This window comes from Rutidosis leptorrhynchoides, chromosome 3, assembly GCF_046630445.1.
Source record: "Rutidosis leptorrhynchoides isolate AG116_Rl617_1_P2 chromosome 3, CSIRO_AGI_Rlap_v1, whole genome shotgun sequence".
In the NCBI taxonomy this organism is placed as follows: domain Eukaryota; kingdom Viridiplantae; phylum Streptophyta; class Magnoliopsida; order Asterales; family Asteraceae; genus Rutidosis; species Rutidosis leptorrhynchoides.
The window spans coordinates 454357782-454373409 of record NC_092335.1 but is presented as its reverse complement, the minus strand read 5'-3'; the positions used below and the strand labels follow the sequence as shown (position 1 = coordinate 454373409).

Here is a 15628-nt window from a genome sequence, read left to right as displayed (position 1 = left end):
ATTGTAAGATGGGCTTAATTTACATTTTCTTGTATCAACGGTAACTTACAATGTTCCAATCCAGTTAAAGCATTATATAATTATAGCCAATGGTTTTAAAACTCAGAAATAGTTTATACATGAATTCTATATGTTGACTATATTTAGTATTGTTGTTGCTATTTATTGTGATAAGAAAATTGTTTAAAAGTGAAATGGTGTTTGTAATAAAAAAGAGATATCTTGGCCAAAATAAAAATCATAAACTTATACTATATTACTCCGTATTATATAAATTACTATTAATGACATGTGCAATAGCTGGAATAGCTCAGTTGGTTAGAGCGTGTTGCTGTTAACCACAAGGTCGGAGGTTCAAGCCCTCCTTCTAGCGATTTAATTTACATTTTTTTATTTCTTTTTTTTAATCATTATATATAATTATTATATTATTATGTAGCAGTAGCAACATAGCAACATAGCATTGTTGTTATCACTGTGTCTTTTAGAGATTAGCAAAAAATAACATTAAGTTAATCAGTATATAACATTTTTGAATAATATTTTCTGTATTGTATGTGATGGGATGTCGATTCACTTAATTGGGTTGTAACATTTGGTTCCTTTATTGTTGATTTTATTGTTTGACATACTTTTTAGTTTGGGTCTGAAGTAACACACAGCTTTTGTTATTTTAGTTTTTTACCTTTAAATAATATATTCATTGTTAATATTTCTTACTTTTCACATTGTAAAAATTTGTACCAATTATCGAAATACATATTGTAATATTATCAAAACATTGTTTAATATATACTGACGTAACTATTTATTGGTGCAAAAGATTTCACACTACAATGCGTGAGTCATCATTACTAATGAAATAATGTTTAAGATATGTATCCAAATCATTTCTCAAAACAACGCGCATGATGCTCTCTGATTTGTTAATTTTTTTAGATTATACGGAGTAATTATTTTATAAAAGGTTTGTACCGATATACGTATTGTGATTATACTGCCGAAATAGTGTATTGTGTATTGCTACAAAACGATTTCTCAAATCAATTAGCGATTCACATCCACTGCTAGAAAAATGTAAAAGGTATAGAGCAAAATCATTTCATGTAACAACGTGTGAGCCATCATTTTACTTATTTCAGCTAATTAGACCATAACCAACAGTAGCTTCTTTGTTACTTTCTTTTCTAAACATTAAAAGACCATAGGTTGCAGTGTGTCTTTATGTGTCAATAAATAAAAATACAATGTATTTGTCATCTTGAAGAAGGAGAAGGAGAATGACGAGTCAGAGGGGGCCACAAAGAAGGAAAAAGGGGTTGACATCCTACCCATCTATTTTATATTATTATTATTATTATTATTATTATTTAAATATTGAATATATAATTAGTGGGTCGAGTTAAATATGTTACTGTTGGGATGTTCAGTCTTTCTGAAAATATGTTAATGTGGCGCTGATATGGCGTTCAGTCTTTTTGTAGAAATATGTTATGGTTAGGAGTGTTCATAGTAAAACATATTAGGAATATTTGGCTGCTTCAAACCAAAGAAATAAGTAAATTATCCTGAGAGTGTTAATTTACGGATAAGTTTGATTAGTTAATGTTAAATTTGCAGAAGCCCTTGATTAGTTAATGTTAAATTTGCAGACGCCCTATGTTTTCTTTAGTATCACTACATCTAATAATTAGAGGTGTTAGGAGTAGAGCTTTTAATGAACTATTCGAATTTTAGCGTTAAAATTTTTGAGCTCGAGTCAAACTCAAACAAAAATTGAACTCAAAAATATTAATGTTCAGCTCGAATCGATCGGATACTCGTTTACTTTTTGAGTCGAACAAGCTAATAGAGTTATTCAAGTCAAAAAAGCTAAACGAGCAAATCTATCATAACATATTATTATTTATTATTTATTATATATCTTAAGGGAAATTATATATAATTTATAACTATAATTATAAGCTATATACGTTTTTTTTTTTTGGAACGTCCAATATTTTAAAAAAAACATCTAGCAAAGTCCTTGGTGAAAATAATTACACTAAAAAAGAAAAGAAGAATTATAAGACCACTAGTGAAATGACTCGTGAAATCACGAATTTTTTTAAACGAAAAAGTTTAATGATATATTTTAGGTATTAAGTGAACGTAAATAATAAAGTTATTTAGTTTAATGACCTGTTGAACTAGGGGTGTGCACCATATGGTTTGAAACCGAATAATCCGAATATCGAATCGAATCCAAACCAAAAATAATCAAACCGAATTTTTTAAACGGTTTTTGGATCGATCGAAACCGAAACCGAATTCGTAATTCGGTTTTCGGTTTGGTTTATGTTTTTGAAAATTTAAAATTTGGTTAACCGAAAACCGAATTAAAAACCGAATTCAAATTAATAACATATTAAAACATATTTTTATCTATAATATTTATATTTAATGTATTATTTTATTTCTATTAAACAACAAGCATGTTATTTATATTATATTATATGTATTATTTATAATGACTTGAAGATGTAACACCTTCAACATACTTAACTTAGGTAGCTTAGTAGTGAAATTCTATCTGTTTTGATTTTTTAGCATCATAAACTCTACTTATATTGGCTAGAATATATGTATTGTGAATGGCATAATCCATGTAATTTGTAGTATTTTGATATTTATATGTAAGTAACTATGTTGGTTAGAATTTTAATTTTTAGTGATTTTTGGTTTGACCGAAACCAAACCGAAATAAAATTTGGTTTTCGGTTTTGATTTTATAAGTTTTAAAACCGAAAAAACCGAACCGAATAAACCGAAAAAACTGAAAACCAAACCTATGAACACCCCTACGTTGAACCACATAGTATGACTAAGAAACTCGTCGGCTGAAAATTTCATCAAACACTTAAAATGCATATTAAACAATACACATCCAATCATAAGAGATAAAATTGGTTATCATTTTATTTTAAAAGTGTAAATTAAAATATAAATTTAAATTAATTTTCTTCTATCTAGCTTTTGAACCTTCTCGTACTCAATTCACAATAATTAACTAAAATTATTTAATTTTAATAATTAAAATAATTATTAATAAAATTGAATAATAATAATTAATTAATAAGACTTAATTTTAATTCAAAATTATTTATATTAATGACATCACCGACCATGCCTAGATTTTTCTCTTCTTCTTTTTGATTTTTTTCTTAACAAAGAAATTAGTCTAATAATTACATCATCATTATAGAATTTTAATATTAACTATAGATTCCCACCGGTAAGCCCTCGGAGGTGTCATCAACAACTTCATCGGAGGGCGCCGATGGCATTGTGCCCGCCCTCGGCCGCCCTTACCATCAGCGCCCTGAAAATTTTCATCCCCAAGCATAATTGAGGGCGACGTGCAACAATATTTTGGAGCTTTTTCAAGTTTATATCTAATGTTTAAGTGTATTTCTAATTAATTTTTACTCTTTGGTTGATGGCAACTGATTTTTTTAATTAAAGAAAAATCGAGGTTTTAAAAAATGGGTTAAAGGAAGAAGACGAAGTAGGTGATCATTTTTATTTTATATTTGTAAATTTAATTAATAGTTAATATTTAATATATGAGGGACCCATAACATTTACTCTTTGGTTCCAGTTTTTTTTTTTTTATTTTACTAATTACCATTATTTGATTTATTTATTTATTTGATTTGATTTTATTCTAATACTAATGTAATTTAAAAAAAAAAAAATATATGAGGAAATATGTCATTGTTGGCAATGGTGTGTCATGTGAGTGTTATGGGAGGAAGTGGTGAAAAAGGAGGAGAGAGCAAGCTGATGTGTCGCTGAGGAAGTGCCCATGACGGCGTCATGATTGGGAGTGGTCTAAAGGGTACATAAGCCAATCATTCCAAATTGGATTGATTTTGCTACAGGACCTTAACTAAGAACATGCGGATAATCTGATATTATCATAAACCGCGCTTCTCTTGATCGAATTACCAATAAAAATAACGTCGTTCCTGAATCTCCAAATCCACCAAAATGTGGAAGATACAATGCTGTAAAGCCTTCTTTTCTGGATGACTGAACCAGTACTCGAATCAAGCCTATCGTACATCTTTTACCGAATAAAACACGCGTCAATCAACATTTAACCAACCTTTAATCCTTCTCCATACAGCACAAGCAAAGTTACACAAAACGAAGATGTGATCACGAGATTCACCTACAACAGTGCAAACTGGACATGATCGTATGGATATCCAGTTCATAACGAGAAAGCATAATCCGAGTAGGGAGACGATCTAAAGCAACCTCTAAATAAAAAATATTAATATCTATAGGAATAACCAATGTTAGAAATTGGGTATGAATTGACTGACGGATTCGTTCTTGAATCGTGTGTTCACTTTCTCTATAAAGTATTTCGACCCTACGATTGCCTCGGTTACACGAAATCTTTACAGGGATAAGACAAGAACGCAATCAGTGTTTTTGGCAATGAAATCACTGATCAAATTGTTAGAGAATATGTGTGTGTTTTCTGTTTGTTAGAATGAAAGCAAATTCCTCTATATATAAGAGGTGAAAAGGTGCGACGAAAGGATGTAACCCTTCAATGTAAATATGCAACCTTTCAACGAAAAGATGCAACTCTTCGTTTAAACCTTTTAGAAAATAACATCCCTCTTCATGAAATGATGTAACCATTCATGGTTACCTTTCATCAAAAGATGTAATTTCCAAGACCTTATTGAATTAACTCGAACGAGCGTGCACCCCGCACTCTCCAGACTCGTTATTGAGCTTAATACGATAAGCCTTTGCTTTCTAGTAAATCCCAATTAACTAAAATAATTGTTGATAACACTAAAATCACCAACAAATCCCCCCATTTTAGTGTAATCCTTGATTTACTAAACTAACTAAACAAACAGAACAAACTAATGCATAAATGAAAATGTTTCAGAAATTGAATTTTCACTTAGTATAATATTTACGAGAATTCGAGTATCAGGGTGTTTCAGAAATTGAACCCTTCCACTCATATGAAGACTATAAAATATTATACACATCAGTTTCTTACATATCCCCAAGACAATCTTGACACTATTATAAGCCATGTGTCCCAATCCTTCAGTGAATATATTGGCAGCTAAGTCCAAAGCTCCATTGAAGCGGCAAAACTTCATGTTCACATAGGTAGCTCTTTTAGTCTTGCACCCGCATATGCAATTTTTCAAAAGAACTATTAAGAAGTTAAACTTCAACCTAACTCCACTTACGGGTCTAAACACATACTTTGGGATCATAATATTTATGTGTTTCAATCTTCAGAAAGTAAGCTTACCTCATTGAATTCAGCTCCTAGCGTTGTACTAGAAGGGAATTGGGCGTCTCACTTTGGAAGATTTAATGGACTTCAATCCCATAACATTAGCCAAATTGCGCGCTTCCGGCTAATATTTTAATATAGTGATTTGCCAAATTTTGGTGTGACCCAACAAAATCCACATATATCACTCCATTCGTGATCAACTTACGAAACATAGTATGTCTAAGGCATAATTGTCTAAACTTTCACTTGTTTCAATAACATGCCTTAGTCAAAGGACATCCCACAACCAGGGATCACCATGAACTTTTAATCTTATTCATTATGACTTCAATCAATTTTCTTTTCTTTTCAATCCTTTTATCCAAGGATTTACCAAATCCTTATTTTATCATAAGATACTCGTGAGTACTCAAATCAATTGATTGATTAGTCCTTGTATATGGCCACTTTCCACAAGTAATCAATGTAAACATATAATTTATACACCCTGGACAATGTATCCATATTATCCTTATGTACACAATTATTACCATTACATTAGATGGTAAGATTATTATTATAAACATACCTTAGCCAATCCACTTCTATAACCAAGAAGTAATGACAATAAGTTTATAATATCAATAATCTCAACATCAATCTTTTGATCCAAGATACATCATCTATACAAAGAGTAAAATCCAACAACTTGTAGATGTATAATTCCTTGATCAATAGTAAACTGAATACATTTAATATGCTTTAAGGATTCACATTGTGAACTGAACCATAATCCATGGTTGGCTTTTACAAGTATAAAGTACTTAGCCCACATCACAATGAATTATACTAGACCATGCTTAATCTTTCCAACACATATGCTATATTGTTCACTAGTTGTGATCACATACATCATATCATCAATTTCTAAAGCATAAACTTCATTCAATACCATACCGGTATTCGGATACAGTTTAATAATATCTAATCCTCATTTAATATTAAACATATTAGTTTCACTAACTTATACTATCTTGAAAATTCATCAAATGGTTAGTGGACATAACTTAGCTATGAATAAATACTTCATGTTTCATAAGTATTCAAATCATATACATCTCATTTATATAACAGATTGCATACATCATTGATTGTAATGTTACAATCAATCGACACACAATGTATTGATCAACCAAAATTATGAAGTAGCATATCTCCTCAAATTTATTTTAATGACTTCATTGCAATAACATCAAACATTTGACCGTTACCGGTACCGGTACCGGTACTCTAATTTTAGTAATTGCAACTTTAAATAACTAACATTCACCGTTATTGACCAGGGATCCTTTTAATTGAATTATTCACATTCATAGATTATGATCATAATTATCCATCTAAATGATTTATCCGATAATTATGAATTATCATGGTTGTCCATAGTTATTCTATTTGATCATAACTATGATCATAATATTCCAACCGACACCCAATGGAATTGATTGATCAATTCATGTACATATACAATTATGATCATAATTCTTCAATTTTTATCCCTTGTCTTGATAAAATTTGGAACTTTTACCAAGAAATTGTTTATTATTTATGAATAAGTACGGTGAACAAAGATTATCACCCAGTATTTCTTTACCGCCAATTCGAACCGTCAATACCAACGCCTCGTTGTAGTTGCAAACACAAATATTGCAACTCCAATATTACAGATATATTTGTGTTATAGTTGCAACACAAATATTCCAACGGATTAAACAAGAGTACTTTCATGCAACTCTCACGTGCATCCATTCCATTTGGTTGATCAAATATTAAATATTAGTATATCTAATAATATACTTCATGTTGATCTGTCAAGTAATCTTGCAATTCATATATCTAGGTGTCATGGATATGATTCATTTAATATTAATATAATTATCTCAATCCATATCCATAATTCATAGTAAATATTAACATATCAAAATATGATATAGAAAAGGAACAAAAATACGTATCTGTGATTGAGTATTAAGACGGAACAGTTAATCCTTCATTCATTTGAATCTCTTTCATCCAAATAATATCCATGAAAATTCCAATCCTTCATAATCTTATGGATTGTGCCGGTGTGCATGCATGTTAATCTGACAATCCTTTCCCCGAAGTAATAAAAGCGTCCATCTCATAGACAAACCAGAAGATGGGTGATTCTTGTCGTCTAAAAAGTGTCGAGTGCCTCGAACAGTGAATGAAAAATCCTTTTCAACATTCCATGACCAACGATCAGTAGAATCAGAAAAGCGGAAATAATAACAATAGCACTATATGGTTATGGAATAATGCACTTAACACAAGTTTCATTGCTATAACCTCTATTTGTTATGCTTTTATTCTTAACTTTTGTTTCTCACCTTCTATGTGAGACAACATCATTTGCCTTTTGCATCCTACATTAAGAATGAGAAACAACTCAAATACAAGACTCAATACTTATGGATATGTAACTTGTAATACTCAATTTACACTTAACATTTGAGTTAGACCAATCCCAACTAAGGCGCTTTTTCTCAACACTTCCTCACTCAACATTTGAGTTAGACCAATCCCAACTAAGGCGCTTTTTCTCAACACTTGCTTAGCGCCTCGTCAACTTACTCTCTCCTCCTTCCTCTCCAGTTTCTCCCATAACACTCCCATAATACATCATTGCCAACCATGACATACTTCCTAAAATTTTATTTTTTTATTATAATAATAATAATAATAATAATAATAATAATAATTATTATTATTATTATTATTATTATTATTATTATTATTATTATTATTATTATTATTATTATTATTATTATTATTATTTATTATTTATTATTAATATTAATATTAATATTAATATTAATATTATTTTTAACTAACAAATAAATAATTGTTTTTGAACATCACATTTATTAAACAACAAACATACGGTTACATTTTCTTTTTTTTTTTTGAAAAACAAACAACATAAACTTGAACATAAATTAAAAATTACATAAACTTAAACATAAATCAAAAACTAGCAAACTACTCATCATCTTCATCACAATCGTCGTCCTCGTCTTCTTCTTCGTCGCTTCGTCTTGCTCATCATTGGCGGTTGTACCGGAAGGTCCCACTTCTGGTACGTGTCGACTACGAAAATTCGCCGGAAGATTCCAAATGTGTTCGATGAGCTTTTGTCGTAGAAGATGATTGATGTTATGCGAGGTGTATACGAAATAGTTATATTTTTGTTACAAAATACTATAAAATACGATACAATTTTACACAAGTTATTTATTTATTTATAGAGTGGATATACCTAAACCTTGCTACAACACTTATAGGCAGTGTACCTAATCGTACAGTAGTGTAGTTTTTAGTAAGTCCGGTTCGTTCCACAGGGAGCTAGCCAAGTTTAACGCTATATTTTTAAAACTATATTTGTATATATATACATATATATATATATATATATATATATATATATATATATATATATATATATATATATATATATATATATATATATATAAGTAGTATTATTATTATTATAAAAGGGGGTTTTTACCGTTTAATGATCGGTTTGTCGATTTTAAAACTTAAGTCGCAATTAAAACCTAATGTAAAATATTAAAAATAAATATAACTTAATTTAAAGCGTAAAGTAAATAACGATAATTAAAGTACGATAAATTAAAGTACAGTAAATAAAAGTTGCGATAATTAAAAAGTACGATAATTAAAAGTGCGATAAATAAAATGACAGTAAATAAAAGTGCGACGAGATATAAAATAAAGGAATTATGCTTATTTAAACTTCCGTAATCATGATGTTCGACGTGTTGATTTTAATTTATTACCATGGGTTAATTGTCCTTTGTCCTGGATTATTCGATATGTCCATCTGGTTTTTGTCCATAACAGTCCATCAGTCATAAATATAAAGTGCGAGTGTCCTCGTCAAATTATTCTTATACCCGAAGTCAAATATTCCAACTAATTGGGGACTTAAACTGTAATAAGGTTTTAATACTTTATTATCAATTACACCAAGTGTCCTTATATGTAATTCACCCTTGTTTTAATGAGTCCATTAACTATTAATCCATTCCCGTGTCCGATCGAGTGTATATGGTTATTTATAGGTACGTTCAATTATAAATCTTTATATTAAATTAACGAACTATCATTCAATTAAACAAATATAAAGCTCATTAATAGCCCATAGTCCAATTTCCACAAGTGTCGTTCTTTTGTCCAAACCTCAATTATGGTCCAAAGCCCAATTACCCCGTCTTTAATATTTAGTCTAACATCACGATTACTTCGATTTAAATAAGCATAATAATAACTTAGCTACGAGACATTAATTTAAAAAGGTTGAACATAACTTACAATGATTAATAATAGCATAGCGTTACACGGACAGAATTTCGACTTACACCCTTACAACATTCGCTAACATAACCTTATTATTATTAATCTTAAATTAAAATTAAAATTATAAAATATATATATATATACATATATGTATATATATATACATATATGTATATATATATATATATATATATATATACGTATATGTATATATATATATACATATACGTATATATATACATATACGTATATATACATACATATACATATATATATATACATATACATATATATATATATATATACATACATATATATATACATATATATATATATATATCGAGAGATAGAGTGGATAGAAAAAGGTGTCTCAAATTCGGCCAAAACACGCGAAATTTATAGGACCTCAGCTGCTACAGTGATCCATGCGATCCCATGGCTTTTGTGCTTCCTGGCCATGCGATCGCATAGCCCCCTGGGACAGCTCACATTACTTTGTTTTCTTGTTTGCCGATGGTTTTAATATATAATATATATATATATATATATATATATATATATATATATATATATATATATATATATATATATATATATATATATATATATATATATATATAATTTTAAGAATTAATTATATATTATATTATATTCATGTGCATAGTTGACTTGTAATTTTTAGTCCGTTGCGTCGCGCGTTGAGAGTTGGCTCTGGTCCCAATTCTGGATTTTCGAACGTCCTTGCGTACAATTTAATATCTTGTACTTTGTGTTTCACGGCTCGTACTCTTGTAACTTTTAGACGTTTCTCATTAATAATTTGAACCTCTTGGATTGTACTTTGTACTTTTTAGCTTTTTGGTCGTTTGTGTAGCGACCCCGACAAATCGTCAATTGACGGCGTCGACTACTTAGGTCCCATTGCGTGGTCATAGGTCTTTAACGTGACGTTTGATCAAAGATATGTCGCATTCCTTTCAAAAATAGAGATTGTTTCAAAGTTTAAAAGAATTGTTCATCTAAAAGTTACGTTACAAAGTTATAGTTACATGTGAAACCTATGCGACACAGTTTTAAAGAAAGTCAAAAGACGCTCCATGAAATGCATGTATACTCGACATCCAATGCAAGTATCAAATAATGAGCGGAAGCATGTTTCACATATCATTCAAAGACCTGAGAAAAACATAGAAATCTGTCAACGAAAACGTTGGTGAAATCATAGGTTTAAGTAAGTAAGTGAGTAAAAGTAAGTGAGCAAAAGTAAGTCGAACCACTAGATTTGCAACATTGATAAAATAATAGTACATTCTAAAAGTTAATATTCACGAGCACCCAATTATCAAGGCTTAACATTCCGTCCGTTGAACCCCATCATAATAGTGCTAGAACAACACTGTGTCTCGAAAATATATTTCATCTGTGGACGGTAGCGAACCGTCCGAGATGAGGGTTTGTCAAACCCATATGGCCATACAACATAAGTTCACGCCTACACTTACACCCTGCAAGTGTAACTAATGATAATCGAATTTAGGATTTCGTTCTAAACTCGTATGTAGAATGTTTGTTTTCCGGTACTTGTGTTCACTTAGTTAAAAAGAAACGTTTATGTTTTCTCATCCCAAATACAAGTTCAAAAAAAGTAAAAGTGGGACTATGATCTCACCTTGAGTGCAAGAGTGTAGCAGTACTTCAACAAGTAAATGTGCAAAGAACAATGCTAGTCTTGACCTAAACAAATAGGTTGTATCAATAACGGTAAACACGATCGGTCAAAGATGTTCAATTAGTCCTATGGCTCGTTACGACTCGATTATAAAGCATGTGAATCAAATTGTCAAGTTTCATGCAAGATACAAGTAAAGAATCATGTTAGAAAGATTGCATAATCATTTGTTTAAGTTTGACAAAAAGTCAAACTTTGGTCGGTCAAAGTCAACGAAAAAGTCAACACATTCGGGTCGGGTCCCGAACTATTTTTCTGAGGTTTTTATTCATGTATAAGCATGTTAGAACAAGTCTCATGTGAATCGGAGGTGCGTAGCATAGCAAATATTTTCTAAAAATGGACAAAGTTGGACAGCCTACTTTGGCGCGCCGCGCGGGTATATGGCGCGCCGCGCCATTACTTGTGCAGAGAAATCTGGCAGTTTTTAAGTTTTATGCACGAACCTAACTTCAAACAATCACCATTTATGACCCGTAAACAACCAAAACATGTATCTTATATCATCGGAAAGGTATTTTGACAAGGAACACAACTAACTACTTTTCATCAAGCGAAAACATCATTTACAATAACCGATTTCTCGCCAAGTGGTCATTCAAGGTCCATTTTCAAAGTTTCAAGTTCTTGAAATGCATTACATGATTCGGGAATCCAATCCACACATATGATATGCTGTTTCGAAGGTAATTACTCATGCAATACAACTAAACACTTACTAACAACATTTCATGGCATCCAAAGTATCAAAAGTTCATTTCAAGTTCATCAAACCCTAATCAAAATTCACAAAATCACAAATCATGTATTTGAAGTTTTCTTAATCAACCTACGCATCAAAACGAAGCTAGTGATACTAGTAACACAATTAAAACATGAACTTTAATAATTTAACAACATTTAATCTTCCAAAATCAAAGATTAAGCAAACCCATTTTCAAGTGTTCAAACTAGTTACTCAAATCAACAAATCGAACAAACAAAACATATATTCATGTTATACACGAGCCATAGACACTAATTAACACTTTTATAATTCAAAAACATCAAGAACACAAAATCTAGTGATTTTTAGAAAGTTACCCAAATGAGATGAAATTGGTATCAAGTCGAAGAGGATGAAGAGAGGATTCCAAATATGTAATTTGTTTTGTGAAACACTTGCTAGATCATGAATGAATGATGAATTCTTTGTTTGGAGAATTTAGAGAAAATGTGAAAGTATGAGAAGAAAATGAAAATGAAAATGAAAATAATGAATGGAGGAGGTGGTGTTTGACTCCTTTGACCTAGTCAAATCTTTGACACTTTGGCAAGTTTAATCCCTCAAGTTTGTAATCGGGTGCGGGAATTAACCGAACGAATATTTTAAATTACATGAGAGAACGAGAGATGTTATAATCCAATGACGAAAATATTTTAAGAATGTAAGCTAATGGAGGATACGAATCGAGATACTGAGGATATTATTAAAATAAAAAGACGGGCGTTAAAATAATTTAACCGAAAAATGCGGGATGTTACATTACCCACACCTTAAAAGAAATTTCGTCCCGAAATTTAGTTGGAAGCAATAGTCGTTGTTTCTTACTCGAGACCTAGTGTTGTCAATGCTATGAATAAGTGAAGATACGTCCTTGGGCATTCCCACAAATTTTGACAGTCGAGATCTCAGTTTGTATTAAGACTTGGTTTTACGATCCACAATTTCAACCAGTTTCCCATGAAGGGGAGTTTGCCATCAATAGTAAGTTTATATAGGAGAGTAGCACGTTCCTGTTCCGTAGGACACGTCTCTAAGTTTGTTACATGGAACGTAGGGTAAACGAAAACTTAATTGAGTCGGAAGTTCTAAAAGGTAGGAGCGGTTCCAATACGCCCCATGGTTTCAAAAGGATTAATATATCGCGGTTTTAACTTTACCTGATTCCCGAAATGGATTACACCTTCCCAAGGTGCGAGTTCTCAATATTACACGGTTACTGACTTGGGATTCGAGAGGTTTACGTCGAATATCGGTATAGCCCTTTTGGCGACTACGGGTCGTCTTGAGTCCTTCTCGGACTTGTACGATCTCAACTGTTATTTCTTGAATGAGTTCAGATCCGGTGATTTGCTTGCCACATGCTTTGGTCCAACGAATAGGGGTATGACATTTGCGGTCATATAGGGTTTCGGAAGTGCGGCGTTAATACACGAATGGTAACTGCTGTGTGAGAGGAGACAACTAAAGGCAACAATACAAGTTTGTAACATGTCTTTCCAAGATGTGAAACGTACATTTGTTTGGTCCGTTGGTTGTGGATGATACGTGGTACTCATGTTTAAACGTGTCTCTAAGGCTTCTTGTAACACTAGAAGTGAAACGAGTATTGTGATCCGAGATAATCGACAATGGTACATCGTGTTGGAATAGAATTAAGATATGTTTGAACAAGTTAGTTAGGGTTTGAAAACGTTCATTGGAACAAGTTCCTTATTGGCTACAGAGAACGTTTTCCAGGGCTATTCACCCTCGTGGTGAATACTAGTAATACATGATGAGTCTCTCTCTCCATTGAGAAAGTATATAAAATGTTTCCTTATACAAAAGTACAAGCGAAAGGACAGGAGTGGAATGAGAACTTAGAATAGGATGAGCTCACATCCTGAGGTAGCCATATCGCGCATCTAGTGGTCAAATGTTGAGACCTGGTGGGAAAACGAGATAGAACATGTAGTTGTATAGTTTGGGGTCGAGTAGTAGTTGTCCGTATCAGGAGCATGAGGACGATAAGTCAAAGAGAAAGGAAGTATCCTTGGATTGTGTGTTATCTTGGGTCCCAGTAATATCAGACGGTCATAGTGAAATAACAGTGTTATGTAACGTGGTACGTAGTGATGAGAAGATTGATCGGATCCATAATTAAGTATTCTAATCGTTCGTGCAAAAATAACGAATTTCAGTTTCCTTGATTTCGAGTCGAGAGAGTATGCCTTTCGGGCGTTCAAGTAGAAATATTTCCATATTTGAATTTCATTGTGTTAAATGAATTTAGCTAGTAAGGTTGGTGTGAATAATCGCGTTAAAAGTTCGGACACGGAGAGGTTTAGTCCTTTCCTGGGGGAGTTAACGGGGTTAAAGGACGAGTAACACGAGAAAAAGTCGAAAATGAATCTGCGGTAATAATCGGCGAGATCTAAGATTTTACGAGTACAAGTCAGAGTCGTGAGGGTTTCCCGATTACGTGTGGTTCCGATTGTGAGACGTATTGAAATACTTTGACCACTAACAACATGGTCAAAAGATTGGACTTAGTTTAACCAAAATTCTCACTTGGAGAATTCGGCGTAGAGTTGCTCTTTTCTCAAGAGTTCGAGCGTAAGACGGAGACGTTGTTCATTTTCTTCTTTACTTGAATAGGTTTAGAACATCAATTATAAGTATGGTAACGATTTTTGTCTAGATAAGTTTACAAACGCGGTTCAGGAGGCCTAGGAATACGGGCGGAGGGCTAAATAATCGAACGGTACTAAAAGAAATTTACAACTATCGTAGCGAGTTTTAAAAACGGGTTAGGAGACATCTTCTCCCTGATCCCTCAATTGATGATAATCGGAACAGAGGTTGGTTTGGAATATACGCGAGATTCATGTAAATAATCATGAGGTCATGGATACGAGGAAGAGGGTATCGGTTTTCACCCGAAAGTTACTTAGTTCCAATGATCTATACATAATTGTAGGAAAACATTTCTCCTTAACGAATAGGTTTTGAGCTCCTTAGTTCTATAGGTGTCAAGTCACAATTCAAATTATCCACCCAATAAGTTTAACGTATATCCTCCGATAAAATTTATCGATACACAAAAATTTTTCGTTGGTCACTTAAATGGCGTAAGTAGTACCTAGGGAAAATGGTGAAGTGCAAAGAGTAGGCTCCTAGCCTTGGATACAAAACATTTATCGACATCCGAATAATAAACATGAAACATGAGAATTTTGAGAAGAAACATACCCGTGACTAGTTGTCATCTCGGGCTTCCTCGGTGTTAATGTTGAAGTCGCGTGCGTTGGGGTTGATTTTCTTCTTTGGGCATTCATTCCTAAAATGACCCGTTTGGCCACATGCGTAGCAAGTGACCGACTTTTGTGTGTTGGGTCCCTTTTGTGTGATGAGGGTGGCACTTCCACAATATTTAGCCATATGACCC

General features: G+C 32.2%; 1 non-coding gene across 1 annotated transcript; it reads left to right on the top strand.

Annotated features, from left to right (window-relative positions):
* Window positions 1-299: 299 nt before the first annotated feature.
* Window positions 300-373, top strand: TRNAN-GUU (transfer RNA asparagine (anticodon GUU)). Its single transcript has one exon. It is a non-coding gene; the product is annotated as a tRNA-Asn (tRNA).
* The last annotated feature ends 15255 nt before the right edge of the window (window positions 374-15628 follow it).